Source organism: Chionomys nivalis, chromosome 19 (assembly GCF_950005125.1).
Source record: "Chionomys nivalis chromosome 19, mChiNiv1.1, whole genome shotgun sequence".
NCBI classification, from domain to species: Eukaryota; Metazoa; Chordata; class Mammalia; order Rodentia; family Cricetidae; genus Chionomys; species Chionomys nivalis.
Genome location: NC_080104.1, coordinates 38,332,088 through 38,349,068, shown reverse-complemented (window position 1 = coordinate 38,349,068; position 16,981 = coordinate 38,332,088).

Below are 16,981 nucleotides of genomic sequence, written 5' to 3'. Positions count from 1 at the left end.
TGATGTGCACAGGATCTGCATAAATTCTACCCTTTTCTATAAGGATCTTGAGCAGCCATGGATCTTAGTAAATACGAGGGGTTAGAACCATCCTCCACCAAGGATGACTTGGTCTGTCTCTGTGCTATTTTGTCCTGATTCTTTGTATTATGTTTTCCAAGTTTCCTATCATGCATACAAGTCTGGTTATTTTTCAAAGGAAGGTTATAAAAAACTACAAGTAAGAAAACAGTAGAGAAGTGAAAACCAAACTCTATGTCAACCACAGTTAGAGTACTAGTCTCATCTATTCTTCAAGACCCATTCAAATCTGATAGCTCCAAGATTTCCCCAAAAAAATGGCCACCTTTCACCACCTAGCCCAAGCCCTTGAACCCTAATACCAGCCTCTCTATAGTCCTTCAGCATCCAGCCTACCCTCTTAAAATACACCAGGAGATGTACTTGATGTACCTAAGAGCCTTCAGTGGATTCTATAACCTACTAAGAACGAATGTGTTTCACCATTTCTACATCATGTAGGCATGATCCCTGCCCCATGATGTTTTGGTGGATAATCATAAATGATGTCATATGATAGATATATTTATTTGTTAAAGTAAAGAGCTTATTTCCAAGTATTTATCTATATTAAAACCACAAACTCTAAACCAGTAATATCCATTAAACACGAATAATGTCAATCATACCTGTGCTGTCACACCCCTGTTTAAAGGTTTGTTAAGATGTTGTTACTCTTATTATAGAACCTTAATTCATTGAAAGGCTACTTGGTGGGGTGTTTTTTTTTTTTCTTCTTCTTTACAAATAGCCTTGAGACAAAATACTAAACCAAAGTAATTTATCACCTTGCCAGGCTAAGCAAACATTACATATGGCACAGCGAAGAAACACTAATTAGACCTAATTGAGAGAAATTAGCACTAAACTCAAATTATCAAGTATTTTAAGAAAGAGTCTTATGGCTTTAAATACAGAAGGAATCTTTCAGACTAACTAACTCCTGATAACACGCTGCCAAGTGCCAGTCCTACTGGGTCTGTTTAGCAAATAAACACAATTATAGTCTATTGAACAGATTATTTGTTTTTGTTCAAATTAAAGCTATTAAAATACATGATATTCTCCAGTTCCTGACTTCTAAAGTTACACATGGGAAGCGTTAGAATTTTGCCTTTTCCAGGTTCCCTCCTGAGATTAAACCAGTCACTGAGATTGTCTACACCAGGGTTCCTGTCTACATCTCATCAGCCATATTTTTTATTCTTTAATGTTTATTTGTTTGCTATTGACTGATGGATTGGGGGTGTGTGTGTGTGTGTGTGTGTGTGTGTGTGTGTGTGTGCCTGTAAATCTGCAAATGTGTAGAGGTCAGAAGACAACATATGGAGCTGGTTTTCTCCTTCCACTATGTGACTTCTTGGTCTTGGACTGAGGCTATTAGTCTTGTCATTGTGTGTCTTTATTTGTTGAGCCATCTTAATGTCCATCAGCTATAAATGCTTATATTTAACCCAAATTAGACATCCCTAGCCATTCCAAACTCTTGAAAAAAATAAAGCCTTTGTGCTGACTATGTTGTTCGACCTTTTGCCTCCACCCCTTTCAGTAGTGACAGACATTGTTACCAGCCCTCAGTGTAGCTACTTATAGTATAGTTAGTTATCTTGCCTATTGTAAGTAAGGATTATATAAATCTGGTCTGACAAATAAGTATAGGCGTATATTTGGTAAGGGAAGGAGCCAAGGGTTCTAGGAATATCATGCCAAGGCCAATTCATTTAACAAACAACAAAGTCAGCCTACAATTTGGGGTCTATCTGACCCCAAGCCCCTCTTCAACCTTGGAGTAGTTCCCTCTTCTTTGAAAGGCACCAGCTTCTTCTATGTCCTTCACCTATTTAAGCCTTTCCAGAACTTTCCCAGGCAAAAGCAGATACTCTATCCTCTGTTCTCCCCATAACTGTAAAGACCTTCAACTACACTGTAACTTGTAGCCCATCTATACAAAAATAAGTCAGAGGAAAAAACGTTCACTCCACAGCCTCTGTTCACCAGCCTGCTCTTACCTTGAATGGAATCATGAGGCTGTTGCAACTGGTCAGCTATGCTTGTCTAAAACCAGCATGCATTTTTTAGCTGGAGACATGAAAGAAAAATTGAAATCCAAATATGCTATTACCTATTCAAGAAAGAGGATGCCCTAGCATACAGAGCAGTTAACATCTAACAGTGTCAGAACATATCAGTGGTACTGCCGGGTGGATAGTTTCTCCCTGTGATAATGATGGGAATGACAATATACCTGGCTTTCTGCTTTGGCTAAGCACTCTATAAATAGCAGCCACTTTGCAGACCATCCCTCTGCCCTTGGATAGGTAATTCCCAGTGCTCTGATTCATATGCAAAAAGAATGACATCCTGATTCGGGGCAGCCCTTCTGCCTGCCAGCCCATTTGTATCACCACAGGCATCAGGACTTTTAGCTCAGAAAGCAACTAAATGACCTCCCTAGCTGCTTGAAGTCTGGAGCATTGTCTACAGTGACTTCTCCCCCAATTTTCTGAGAATGTAACAAAAATAAAGTTCATGTCTTTCTGTTCCGAGACCACAGGCTTCCCAAGGACAAGGTCACATTTGTATTCTTGTAGACTCCCCAGAGTCTGAGAAGTAGTAAACACTGAGCAGTGTTTCTGGATCCGCAAGTGACTCAGTGAGTGAACACTTTGTAGGATGTTGGTGAGGGCTTGGTGTCCGTGTGTCCGTGGGTCAGTCAGCTCTTTGTTCAAAGCTGAGCTGCCCTGTGCATTTTATTTCTGGAAAGTCCTGAAAAGGTGGGGGTGTGGTTGGCTCAAAAGTTCATGCCATGTCTCCTGAATCATTATTCGTTCAGAGAGTTCTTCCTATATATTTTCACCAAATGAAGGTGATCTTTGGAAATACATACTTGAGAGAGAGAGAGAGAGAGAGAGAGAGAGAGAGAGAGAGAGATCACATAAATCAGTCTCTAAAAATAAACCAGGGCCATATGTGAATGATACAGCAAAGGCAGAAAGATTGGAAGAGGACACCCAGCTCAGGTGGAAGTGGATTTGGGAATGTGAGCATTGGTCTTGATAGTTTCGTGACTGGAGTGAAATGGTTTAGGACTATCAAAGCAAACTTGGGGTGAGTCAGTGTGGGCATTTCAAGAGAGGATTGACAGAGGGACAGTCACTAATGGGAAGAATAATGAATACTGGAGATACCATCCAGTAGGCTGGAGGCCCTGATGGAAAAGTTGGAGAAATGGAAGCTGGCAGTAAGGTGTGTAAGCTCCCTTTCTTCCTTAACAAGTGTATCTATTTCTGTGCAATTCTCTCTGAACATCGAGTCCTGCTTTATCAGAATTTTAATATGAACTCAAAACAGGCCACTCTCCATAGAGTTCCTCTCTAAAGGCCTTCTGTGTCAGGTTGGCACTGTGGAGGTATCCGTCGTTCTGGATTTGCTACCTCACCCCCTTGCAGACAGCCATGATTGAACTGCCCAGCTTCCTATTTCAGAAGCCAGGCTGTCTCTATTTGTTTTCTATTGCTGTGACAAGTACCATGACTAGAAGAAATTTGGGAGAGAGGGGTTTGTTTGACTTCTTTGTACTAATCATGGCCCATCGTGAAAGGAAGTCAGGTCAGGAGCTCAAGCAGTAACCCAGTATCAGGAACTAAAGCAGAGGCCAGAAGGAACGAATTTATTCCTTCTGGCTTTCTCCCCCAGTTTGCTCAGCTTACCTTTTCATATAGCCCAACACCACTTACTGGGTTGGTCCCTTCTGCATTAATGAATTGGGAAAACTTCCTACAGACTTGCCTGCAGGCTAGCGTGATAGACACAGCCTTAAGTAACTTTTCCTCTTCCCAGGTTGTTGGCTTTTCACCCCACCTGTGCAGATCTTGACCTGGGATCTGAGGACCTGAAAGAATGGGGCAGACTACAGTCTAATGCTGTGGGCAACATTCTCCAGTTTCTGTGCACATTTATACAGGAATGAAACAAAAAAAGCAGCAATCTAAGGAAGGCTGTTTGAGTTCAGGAAAACGTGATCAGCGAAACAAGCAAATAGACCCCAGTAAGCACATACTGAATGTTAACAGGGGAGCCCTTTCCCAGGACTTTCTCAGGACAGACCAATTAAAACACAATTGTCAGGCACATACTAGAGATTATTTCGGGGAAGCAAGCACAAAGGCCAGGCAGAAGGCCATATTCGGATTCAGGGTACACTGATTGGGTTCTGTAGCTGTGTTCGGATATCCAAGAATAAACATGCATCATAAGATGAATGTAAATGTCACAGGATGCATGAAATCACATCCAAGAACAATCCAGGAAACAAAATGCCCCTGAGATAAAAGGCTTTGTTCTCCTGAAACCTTCCTCACAATTCCTCAAGGACTTGTTCACCATGGGCCATTCTTTTGAATGTGTTTCAACATCAGATCACCCTAACAACTTGTGTCAAGTTGACAAAGAAGAAGAAGAAGAAGAAGAAGAAGAAGAAGAAGAAGAAGAAGAAGAAGAAGAAGAAGAAGAAGAAGAAGAAGAAGAAGAAGAAGAAGAAGTAGCCCGCACATGTTCCAACCAATAAATTACATTGATTCTATATGGGTCTAAAGATCCAAAACAAAACAAATGCAGGTGAGGAATAGACACTGGAGATCACAAGTAAGCTTAGAGCCCTTAACAAAATGTAACAAACCACAATACACCTGGGTTCAGGTTGACGTTGAAGTTCTATATCCCTGCCACCCTCATTACTGCCTTCTCAGTCCATAGGAACCTTCATACATCATCCCAAATTCCAGAAGCTAACTGTCTTCAGGGTCTGAGAGTCAGCCCAGCTCCGTCATTCATTAGCTAACTGGATGGAAGGGAGAGGGAAAGAGATGTGTGAGGAATAAGAAGTGATGCTGAAGCTTCCTCCATCCTTTAACTTTGCTCAGACATCTCTCAGCTGTGCTTGATCCTTTGTCTTCAAGATGTAAGACAAATGGGTTTCCTAGCAACACTGCGACACTCTTGCAATTGCATCCTGTGCTTAGCAGATAGATGCCAAAGAAAGGGGTTGGGTAGTAGTGATGATTCCTGTTTCAAGAATAATGGTGCCTTCTTTAGTGATATAAGCTCAGACATCTAGAAACACTCAGGAATTAGATGCTCCAAAGTAGGGGAATTGTGAGTTCAATCAAAGGTACACGAATAAAGTCATTAAGTAGCATTTATATTAAAACATAAGTAGAAGGCAAAGCGGCAAATGGGTTTAACCTCCTTGACATATTTTGGGTTTCTCAGATAAACTACACTGGACCTTCTGCAATTATTTCCACTGAAACTCTAAGGCCTTTAGGTGCTCTGTGCCCTCAAGGAAGTTCCTGTAGGTTTTGCTTATTATGGATATGAAAAATCTTCTCACCATGAACCATTTTCTGCTGCACGCCTTTTTTCATCCAGCAGGAGCTGAGTATTGTAACACCCGAATCATGAAGCATAATGTGCTGGAGGTGTGATGGGTGAGATTTCTCCGAGACATACCTCTAATCTCCCAAAATATGAATGTTCTGTTTTCAAGACTAGATGCTGTCAATGGTCTACTTGATGCTTCTTGTCTCATGTCCTAGAAGGGAGATTCAGAACTGCCAAGGAAAGGGGCAAAACCTTGTAGTCAAACAGACCTGGACCGGAATCTTCACGCTGCAGCTATTGGCAACAAGAATTGCTTCTTCTCCGAACACCTGTCTCCTCAACTGGAAAAGCAGACGCCCTTATGTTTCCCAACAGGATGGCTGTGAGGAGGATGCAGAGAGCAGATGGCTCATTCCCATTCAGTGTCTCCCATGCATCAGGAGCTGAGCAAACACTGGTGGATTTGCTCACAGACTTCTACACCCCTAAGATCTGTGACACCGTAAGCATTATGGAGAACAAGGAATAGAGCAGGTTTGCCCAAAGTGCCCCAGAAAAGCCACAAAACCTCCAGAAATAAAAAAAAAAAAGGCATTTGTAAAGTTGGAGAATGCACATGAGTGTTTGAAAGGGAAAAGAAGCAGAGAGTCACGGGTCTGGGAAGATTTTCAATACTTCTGCAACCCTTTTGTATAATTATTACCCTCAGATGAGGTTTGATTAGATATCTACAGTCAAAGCAAAGTACCAGAATAGAATGAGTGGTCCGGGTGCAAGCAATCAATCCTCTGAAAAAATGGGATTTCACCCTCAATTGCCTTCTGAGATGGACTGAGCTACCCTGAGGAGTTCACCACTTTCCTTCTACTGAAGCAGATTGCACACAAATGCAGGAATGAATGAGTAGAAGACAAGAGGATGGATTCTCCAGACCAGCAGATAATCCTCTATATCTGCCATCTGTGGATTTGTGTTACCAATGTATTTCCAAAATAGCTTTGAAAACCCCAGGAATATTACTAGCGAAATCATGCTACACACAAACTTTGTTTTGTTAAGCCATCTTTCCTCCACATGTGTTCATGTATAAACAAACATGAACACAAAACCCAGATCCAGCAGGAGAAACCTGAAAACGTTAAGAACTTGACCTTTTCTTGTGAAGCAGTTGTAGCTTCCCTTTAACCTTCTAACCCAAACACACCAAAACTTGAGCAATAATCACCAAAAATATTAACCAAATAGACTATTAGGTGGTGGTGGGAACTGAGAGGTAGGGCTTAGTTGGGGAAAATGTCTATCATGAGAAGATCTGTTCTCTCTCTCAATAAAATATTCTGCCTTACTTACATCAGGCCCCAAACAAGGGATTAAGTCCACCACGAACTGATACCTTCTGAAACTTTGAATCCCTGACCAAAACCTGTTTCCTTCTTTAAGTTGATTTCCTCAAACATTTGTCACAGTACTGAAAAAAAAAATTGACTCAGAGTAATCATGAAAAAAATGGGGGGTGGGGTAGAAAATGCTCAATCTGTTGTTGTGGATCAGTGAAGAAACAATGGAGCTTATAGCTAAACATTGTCTCTCCCTTTCTATAGCTAAACATCGTCTCTCCCTTTCTCTTTATATGATACCAGGTAAGGTCCTCAGAAGCATGCAAAAGGGAGAAATAACAATAATAATGAGCAAGGACCTGGGAACAAGCGAGAACATGTTCAAAAATATCATTTAAACTCAAATTAAAATGTTCTTGAACAAGTAAGAGCATAAACTCTATGTAACAGACCACAAAAGGGAACACAAACTGTTGACGTTTTTAAAAATGTAGCTACATGCCAAGGAAACATGCTGAGTAAAAGAAGTCAGTCTCAAAGGATAGAGGCCATGCGAAATAAGAGGAGACTGGTGGTATTTGGCAGAAGGTAGAAGTGGAGACAGTTTGAACTCGAAAGTAGCACAGGGGAATTTGGTTGTTTGAAAAATTCTGACTATAAAAAGCTCCACATATGTTAAAAGTCAAAGAGCTTCATGCTCTCAAGAGTAAATTTTACAACATAAAAATATTTTAAACAAATAAATGCAAGTGTCCAGAGAAGACACCGGCACAAAAGAATAAGCAGAGAGAAGCCAATTGTATATTTTAATTGTTTGTGCATAAAGTTCAGGGATACTGTGTGATGTTTTAATACACGTGCATATTTTACATTGATCAAATCTTGGTAGTTAGCATATATCAGATCAAATACTTATTATTTCTACTTTTAATCATTTTTAATTTTTGAGATTATAACATATACACATCATGCTCCCGTTTTTTTCCCTCTGACAAACCTTGCCAGGTGTCCCTGCTTATTCTCTTTTAATCAGCATTTCTTTGTGATGACATGTTCCAAATCCTCTCTCCTAGTGTTTTAAATACACTCTTCCGACACTGACTACAGTCACCACTACTATGCTGTGGCAATCCGGTCTTACTCCTCTAACATGCCACTGTATGCCAGTTAACTAATTCTCTCCATCCCTGCCTTCATCCTGTTTTTTCCCAACCTTTGGAAGCCATGTTTCTGCTCTTTATTTGAGGTCAACATTTTGTATTCCACATATGAATGGGGTCATGCAGTATTGTGATGTATTCTAGGTTCATCCATTCTTTAACAATAAGCTTCTATCTTTTCATGGTAGCAGAATTCCTCTGCTCATAGACACCTGAATTGACTCCATATCTTTGCTATTGAGAACTGAAACAAATATGTGGCTGTTGTACTTTTAACTGTTTGAGAAATCTTTATACTAAATATACTCTGTAGTGGATGTACTTATTCACACTCATATCTAAAGTGTGCAAAACTTCCCTTTTCTCTGCATCCTCACCAATATTTATTGTTTTCTATCTTTTTAAATTATAGTCATCCTAGCTGTACAGAGGTGATACTTCATTATAATTTTGATTGGCATTTTCTTGATGATCAGCGATTTCAACTATTTTATCACTTAGAAAATTGGTTTCAGTGGAGCCTGCATTGAATTGACATTGGGGACAGCTAAGGGAAACTTCATTAATTTAAGCAGTTGCCACAAATTAATCTTCTTGGCATAAATCAAGACGTCTGAACTTGTTGGACTAATTATCATGCCAGTGAACACCCAGTAGTTAATTGCCAGGACCAGAATCCTACCCCATGCCTGTGGCTTCCTAAAGCTTTTAGTAAAACCCACTAAAGAGGAGAGCACCATCTCCTTGCCATCACTGGCAGAATGGTCAAGAATAGAATGATTTGAGACCTATTTTCCACTCTTCTTGAGTATTTAGAATTTATGGCCACACTTGAGTACAATGACACCTTATAGTAAACACTATTGTTGTTTGTATTAGGTATATTTTTATCTGTAACCAACTACCTGGCAAGAAGGAGGTAGGGGAGTTGTGTTTTATTTTGGTTCATGACTTGAAATGCATTCTGTCACAAAGGAAAAAGTATGAGAAAACAAAAGACTGAACACTGAGTCAAGCCACCAAGGTCAAGGCCCAACCCCTATGACACATTTTCTCTAATCAAATTACCTCCTAAAACAGTGTAATCGTCTGAGTATAAAATTTTCAAATCTATGAACCTATGATAGCTATTCCGAATTCAAACCACAGCATTCCACCCCCCAAACTCCATAGAATCATGGCTACCTCATAATTTGAAACACATTTATTTTTCTTTCAATCTCTTTGTGGGTTACAGTTCTAACCCTGTCCAAAAGCCCAAACTCAAAATCCCTCTGTGAGTCATGGTAATCTTTTCATTGTGGTCCTTTGTCAAATAAAGAAACAATCGACATGTTCCCAATGTACTCAGGGTAAACTTACCCATTACAATAGGGAGGAATAGGGGGAATCAAGGAAATACTGGAACCAAACAAAGCCAACATTCACAAGCATTAAACTCCACAGCTCCATGACGCATATCGAGGATTCACTGTGGCACCATCTGGCTTCTAACTGGCTTGAAAAGCCTCACCCCTCCGACTCTGGGGCATGGAACATGCATGGCTTCTCTTTTAGACTGGATCTACTTAGTACCTGAACCTATCCTTCACACATATCACCTTTCTGGTATCTCCCATATATTGACATCACCTCTGAAACCTGGTCTTCACTTACACAGTGTTAAGCAACATCTACTCGAGATCTCCTTGCAAGGAATCTGGTCCTGCTGTATCTTTTCTGGAAGCTGCTTTGGAATCTTAGTGCAAGCCTCCATGTTCCTCACTCTTGCATCTTTGCATGACTGAAAAACTGGTAAGACGTGGATGATGCCGAACTCTGCCATCTAGAGAAACAGCCTCCCCCTCAGACCACAGCTGCATCAGCTTCTCTCACTTTTATGACTACAGCTGTGAAAGTGCTTCCACAGACAATTGCTTTGAGAAGGGTTTCTGAAGGTTCCACCTTTTCAAGCCCCTTCCTTTCAAACAAATTGGGTTTACACCCTGGATCCCGCACTGGGTCAAGCCTTATCTCCAAAGCACCATGTCTATTTTTCCGGTGCAGTGTCTGAGATTTCTCCTCAATCAACTATCATCTTTAAGAATTGACAGCCATCTTATCAGGATAGATGTTGCCAAAACAAAAATAGTCCCACATCTTTACTAAAACAATTACACACACATACACAAAAATAAATCAAAGTGAGCAGCGGCCTCACTTTGAAATGATAAACATAAAAATATGAAGGTTAACATCTCAAAGAGAAATGACTTTTGTTTCCAAACAACTGACAGCCAGGTCCTCTGCTCAGCACTGAGTAAGCCTGGTTGTCCAGATCTAACCCTGAGTATTAAAGAATTTTAATTAAGAAAACCACATGGCAGAGGGTCCTGGGTGCTAGCTTGAGCAAGACTCTGCCCCTTACTATGGAGTCAAGAAAATGGCCTTCTGAAGCTGAATCTCAGGAAGCATTTCTTGGGCCACTGGCTTGATTGCTTTTCAATAACTAAAATCTAATACTTATTTCTTTGCTCTTTTTTCCCCTTCCATAGATTCAAGCTTTTCAACCTTGGCTCATAAAATTAAGGCAGCACTTTCAGAATATTCCAAAAGGATTATTTTTTCTCCCTTTATAAACATGTGCACATAATCAGTACATAAAGGTTAATGCATTTATTTGAGAAATTCCAAGGACATACTAGAATTAAAGTGGTCCTCTTGGATCATCTTATTAATTCCAGAATCTTTTCCAAAGTATAATAAGTTACTTTTACCTTCATGACTTGATGTCCACTCTTGAAATGGAGGAACAGTTGTTTTGTTCTTTTTAAACAGCTTTATTGCAGGATAACTTGCATGCTATAAAATTCATTTATTTCAAGTAAACTGCATGTTTTATGAAAATTATGTTGCTATCATAGTAGATCATCATAAATTGAACAACTTAAGACAATCCAAATTTATTATCTGTGAACTTCTGCAGACCATACAGCTCTCTGGGCTGGCATGGAGTAGTTCTTCCTTCTCCTGCCTAAAGTGAAGTTCTTCAAGGCTGAAAATGAAGGGTTTTCAGGGCCTTCTATTTACAAGATAAAGAGCAAGAACCCAGTTAAAAGACCTGGTTGGTCTTCTACTAACTTTCCTCATTTTGTCTATATGAGTGGTGTCCTTACCCCCTCACCATCATTGCTCCACAAGGTCTCTCTGCAAACCTCTTTTCTCCAACCATCCTCACTCTACCAACTACTGCATTTTATTGAATGAAAAAAAAGGGGCTAGAATTAGGAATAAGATGGTCAATGCAGATCTTATTATGAGTAAAGACTGGAAGATGTAAGGGACATATGTAGAATGTGCATATTGACATGGAGATCTTGGACCATGAAGCATCACCAATCCTTTCCTCTCTTGGGACCTAAGGCCAAAGTCAAGAGGTTGAGCCTGCTGATTGTGCCAAATCTTAATTGTTCTTGCAATGTGATTAACCTACTACACCACATGAAACACAACCACCCTGGGAAACAAGCATTCATGTTCCCTCTTGTGAGCTTATAGTAGCTACTTATTATTCCCCAACCTTCAGAACTGTCAGTGTGACTGGCATCCCACTCTGACAGAACCTAGCCATTGTGCCCTGCTTCTACTCATGAGCGATAGTGCCAAGACAGGTGTTGTTCTTCAGACACTGCAAAGGGTGTTTTGGCCTCCACTGCCCTTCACCACCCACAAAGAAAATCCACCCCCAAGGAGCCTTAAATTTACAGGCTTAAGTCTAAACATTCCCAACCTAGAGATAGCATATAAGAAATGTTATTTTTTTGCTATACTTTGACAGGAAGAAGAGGGTTCAAGAGTCTAGAGTACAAGAAAGAATTCCTACAGCTCTTTGATAAGTGCAAGTTCACAGACAGTGATAGGGATCTTGATGCATCAGTGCTCCCAGGCAGCTTCGGGGCTCAGTGGCAAACTGCAGACCCTGCCAGCTAGCTTCCCAGTCCACTGCTTGAGGAAATGGCCTGTAACTTACATGTCAAGCAAAGCAGTCCCCATAGGGAAAAACTAGTGAATAGTTCCTGTAGCTATTAAATCACAAAAGTTTGAAGTTTGCAACAGTCTTTCATTAGGAAAAGGGAAAGAAAACAAAGAAAGTCAAAAGAGAGCAAAAGATGTGAAGAATCAATTTTCATTACAGTTTCCCCTTGCAGCTTAACTTTGCTCAAAGCCTAGAAAGAAAAGCATATTTCTTATCCAGGGAATCTCTGAAGATTATAATGTTCTTTTCTTTGGATGCCAAATCTCATATCTTTTTTGTTCCTCTATTATTTTTATATCAAAGACTTGGTGAGGGCATCTCCACAGCCTTGCTTCTGCCTCTGTTCCTTTCTCTTTTAATGACAACTCAGAAAACCAGCTATTTTGCCTGCATTAGTCTGTTTTCATTCAAAAGGAAGTGTTTCCTGGATAAGCTTGAAAGAATGCAACCTCTCAGGCCAAGTTAACTGCATCGTTTTATCTTGTAAGCAATGATAGAAATCTCAAAGTTTTGTTTAAGCATTTTTCTTTGATTTTTGAAGCAAGCTCCCTAAGACAGGATTACTATTTTCAAAGGGCACATTCACACAGGTGCCCTGGTTGCTGTGGAAAATGTTGCAAAGTCAAGCCCTAGCTTGAAGAGAGGATGAAGTCTGAATAGGATGGATTTGGTTCCTCAGGCAAATAGAGGAATTGCAGAGTTGAAGGTCATATGAGAAAAAAAAAAAAAAAAAAAAAAAACTCTTCATTGGATTTGTATGCGAAAACACATTGTAAGCTTTCTGCTGAGTCGAGCCCTCGTCTCCTAGCTCTTCCCCGTCAGCACACTTGCATATGAAGGTGGACAATGAGCAGCCCGCCATTTTCACACAATTTTGCTTGTTTTAGATTTTATTTTTTATTTTTTACTCTTTCTTTTGGTATGCATCTCAGGCTGACCTTGAACTTGTGATCCTCCTGCGTCAGCTTCTCAAAGTCATGAGATGCAATATTGTATAGCTGTCACGAAATTGTAACAATAACCACGCATGTTGAAGTGTAAATCCTCCTTGATTTACAGTGGAGTCATGTCTCAATTGATTCATTATAAATTGAATACGTCCTGAAAGCATCAAATGATCCTAATTTACTAACCTACTCAACTGATCGGCAAAAATCTTCTGACGCAAAGGCTATTTTATAGGAGGGTGTCTAATTTCTCACGTAATTAATTGAATGCTTGTATCCAAAGGAACTCTGACAACAAGAAAGTACAGGTTCAGCTGCTTCTCCACAGCTATCTGCACTGCTGTGCTCACTGCTGCTCTCCAGCAACATTTCTGTGGATTAGTCTACAAATCACTGACCCAGAGGGAAAAAAAATCCAAATTCAAAATAGTAAGTGCAGCTTCTACCGAAAGTTCATCACATTTTACACTATTCTAATATCAAAACACTGACTGCAAACATGGGAAGCTGGGAGTCACCTGATAACACTCATCAGAGCAATGAGATGTAGTAAGTGATAGCCTGGTGGATTCTGAGACAAGAACTCCCTCCTAGAATCAACCCCAGGTTGTATCAGAGCTGGGAAGTCACCAAGGAAACCATTATTTAAAGCATCTTCAATTGGTTGTATGCTCTTGAACAAGGACAGTGTGCCCCAAACATAAGGACCCTAAAGAAAACCTTGTGGATTTTCTTTAGGTCATAGTGAATACTGATATAGGTCATCTAGCGGAAATATGGGTCCGTATCACAGTGGTCAAGGGGCAGCTCTCTCATCTCCTCTGTCCCGTGGGAATAAGTCACATGAAGTATGTTGAAATGCTAAAATATCCTAGGCTCTGCAATTTTGGCTGAAGTATCCACTGACTAGATGGAGCACACAGTAACCCATAACACTTGTGAATGACAAGGAAAAAGAATGGATTTGGAGCATCCCAAACATTAGACAAACATAGCTTCACATCCAACTTGACATTATAGAACTGGAGCAAATGACAGTGAAAATTCATTAATATTCGCAGTCAGCTCTGCAGTATGAATGAATTAAAATCAAGGTGGTGGATCCATCACCACATCCTAGGTCAGGATCTCTTATTGTAGCCACACCTGTTGTCAACAACTTTGAAAGAGTAAAACTAAACTCAAACTCTCTGACCTTTAGTCAAGGTGGAAGAGTACTCACATCTGTGGGCCCTGCCATTATGGAAACTCTTCAGCAACAACTTCCAAGAAGGAGGTGAAAGTCAAGGACAGAGTCTACATCTGGTCTGTTTATCATTCCCCTGTCGTGGAGGAGAAGGGTAGTTCCACACTTTCTGTTCTAACCAAACATAAATTTCTCACAGCCCCAAACCAAACATAAATTCTTGCTTCTTCTATTATTTGATTCATAGCTTGATATAAAATGATAAAATTGAGGGTTGAGTAGTTGGGATGAGAAAAGTTGATAGATTTATTTAACATTGTAATAAAGAATAAGATCCACAATTCTAAGAAAAACATATAGATTCACCTGGAAAGGAGAAATAGACAAGACTGCCTGACAAAATTGGGAGCATGGGGTTAGAGGGAGAAAGGGGGGCAGAAGGGGAAGAGAAGGGGAGAGGGAAGGAGAACTTGAGGAAATGGAATAGTCAAGATGGAGGAAGAACAAAGATGAGAGCAAGGAAAGAGATATTTTGATTGAGGGAGCCATTGTGGGGCTAGAAAGAAACCTGGTACTAGAGAAATGCCCAGGAATCCACAAGGATGACCCCAACTAAGACCCTAAGCAATAGAAGAGAGGGTGCTTGAACTGCCTTGCCCTGTAGTCAGATTATTGAATATACTAAATGTCACCATAAAACCTTCATTCAGCAACTAATGGAAACAGAGGTAGAGACTCACACTGGAGCACTTGACTGAGCTCCTGAAGTCCAGTTGAAGAGTAGGAGGAATGAAAATATAAGCAAAGAGGTCAAGACCATGTGGGCTGGAGAGATGGCTCAGAGGTTAAGAGCATTGCCTGCTCTTCCAAAGGTCCTGAGTTCAATTTCCAGCAACCACATGGTGGCTCACACCATCTGTAATGAGGTCTGGTGCCCTCTTTTGGCCTGCAGTCATACACACAGACAGAATATTGTATAGATAATAAATAAATAAATAAATATTAAAAAAAAGAGGTCAAGACCATGATGGGTTCACCCACTGAAACAGTTTACCTGGGCTAATAGGAGCTCACCAACTCTAGCCAACAGGGAAGGAACCAGCATAGGACCAAACTAGAACCTCTGAATGTGGGTGACAGTTGTATGGCTGGGGCAGACTGCGGGGCCACTGGCAGTGGCACCAGGGTTTATTTCTACTGCTTGTCCTGGCTTTTTGGAAACCCATTCTCTTTGTATGGGATACCTTGCTCAGCCTAGATAAAGTAGGGAGGGTCTTGGTCCTTCTCCAAAGCAATGTGCCTTATCTTCTCTGAGGATTGGATAGGGGTGGGGTAATGGAAGGTGGAGGGAATAGGAGGAGGTGAGGGAGTGGGAATTAGGATTGGTATTTAAAATGAAAAAAGATGATTTGTTTTCTTTTTTAAAATGACAACAATAATAATAAAGAAACAGAACCTCAAACAGTCAATTTTGTCTATCTGGAAGAAACCTCAGTTCAAAGGACGGAACTATTTCAGATGTTAAGAGGCAGATAGGGACAGCAAGGACTGCATTCCAGGCACTAGGAAAGGTTTGGTCAGCAAGAGACATAATAACAGCAAAATTAAAAGTATATGAGACACTTGTCTTGAACTGCCTTCTTTATAACTCTGAAACCTGGACAATGAAAAGCTCCTCAGAACAGTGGCTGACTGTGTTTGAGATGGAATGTCTCTGGAGGATTTAGGCATCACGTGAAGAGATAGGCTAAGCAACATTGACATTAAGAAGCATCTCTATCTACAGAAGGAAGTAAACTACAAGATACAACAATGGCACTTAAGATACTTTGGCCATGTTATGATAATGAATGATGGTAGATACCTGAAGATAACACTGCTTGGAGGAGTGTATGGGATAATGCAAAGAGGAAGGCCCCAAAACGCTGGATAGACAGCATTAAGGAAGACTGTAGAATCTTGGGTATGACTGTAACACAGACATCTAGGACTTCCAGGATAGGAACAACTAGAGAACCACCATAAACGAGCTGCCCATACATGCTTAAGTATTACCAGGGCATAAATGATGAAATGATGATGATGAGGTTATAAGTAAAGGGAGATGTCACTGTCCATGCAGCATCAGAGCAACTAAGAAGCATCCTAATGGTAGACATGGGTTGCAGGACTCTGAGAGGACCGGGCATGCTGGAAACTAGGCTAGGGAAGTAAAGAAGGGTATGGGAGGATAGAGCTAGGGTCACTGTCAAGGGTAGCCTTCATGGACACCTGCTGTAATGGTAAAAATAAAAGCTGCACAGTTCCCTGAGGGCCTGCAGACCACAAGGGCAGGGAGAGACCTCAGCTGGTCAGCCTGTCCCATGAGGAGGCGCAGGGGGTGGGGGGTGAGAGACAGGGACAGATAGGCACACCATGCAGAGTCAGGTTGTATATTTATTTAGTGAATTATGAATGGGATAAGGGAAGAGGGGAAGGGGAGAAGAGGGAAGAAAAGAGAGAGAAAAAACAGAGAGGGAGAGAGAAGGGGAGTGGGGAGAGGAGAGGAGAAGCTACCTCTTTGACAGAAAAAAAAGAAGGAACTCAGGCTGGAAGCTGAAGGAATATCCCCCTTGCCTCTAAAATGGGGGATAGAATGGGCAGGGCTTGTCCCTTAAAAGGACAGACAGACCATTACACCTACTACTCAGGTATTCACCCTGACCATGTAGGAGTCAACTAAGAGACATTGCCACCTTAGAAGCAAACACACAGACAGGTTCTAAGACATAGAGAAACCCAGGGAGTCAGACAAAAGGGTTATTAGGATTTCAGATTACTGATACCAAAATAAGAGAATAGCTGGTCACTACTGAGAAATAGGCCATATTCTAAGAGCCAAAACCCCAGGATGG